The 324-nt window shown below is 36.7% G+C and overlaps 1 protein-coding gene across 1 annotated transcript in view; it reads left to right on the top strand.

Annotated features, from left to right (window-relative positions):
- Nucleotides 1-324, top strand: part of EVC2 (EvC ciliary complex subunit 2) — a 209,103-nt gene that overhangs the window by 7,971 nt on the left and 200,808 nt on the right. The gene's annotated exons all lie outside the window — the stretch shown is intronic.

Genomic DNA, 324 nt, shown 5'->3' with positions numbered 1-324 from the left:
GAGATTCACCCTTTTGGATCTTCAGAAATAACTTGAGCAGAATGGGGGTTAACTCTTCTTTGAAAGTTTTGTAGAATTCAGAGGTAAATCCCTTAGGGCCAGGACTGTTCTTTGTTGGGAGATTATTTATTATTGATTCAATCTTCTAGCTTGGTATGGGCCTATTCAGACTTTCTATATCCTCCTGGCTCATAGTTGGTAGATTATATTTGTCCAGGAATTTTCCATCTCATCCAGGTTGTCTTGTTTTTTAGCATACAGTTGTTCAAAGTATCCTCTAATGATGTTTTGAATTTCTACTATGTCTGTTGTTATGTTACCAGC

This window comes from Tupaia chinensis, unplaced genomic scaffold (genome assembly GCF_000334495.1).
Source record: "Tupaia chinensis unplaced genomic scaffold, TupChi_1.0 Scaffold141490_1, whole genome shotgun sequence".
Taxonomy (NCBI): domain Eukaryota; kingdom Metazoa; phylum Chordata; class Mammalia; order Scandentia; family Tupaiidae; genus Tupaia; species Tupaia belangeri.
Note: the sequence above shows the minus strand (reverse complement) of the source record. Positions and strands in the feature narration are given on the sequence as shown.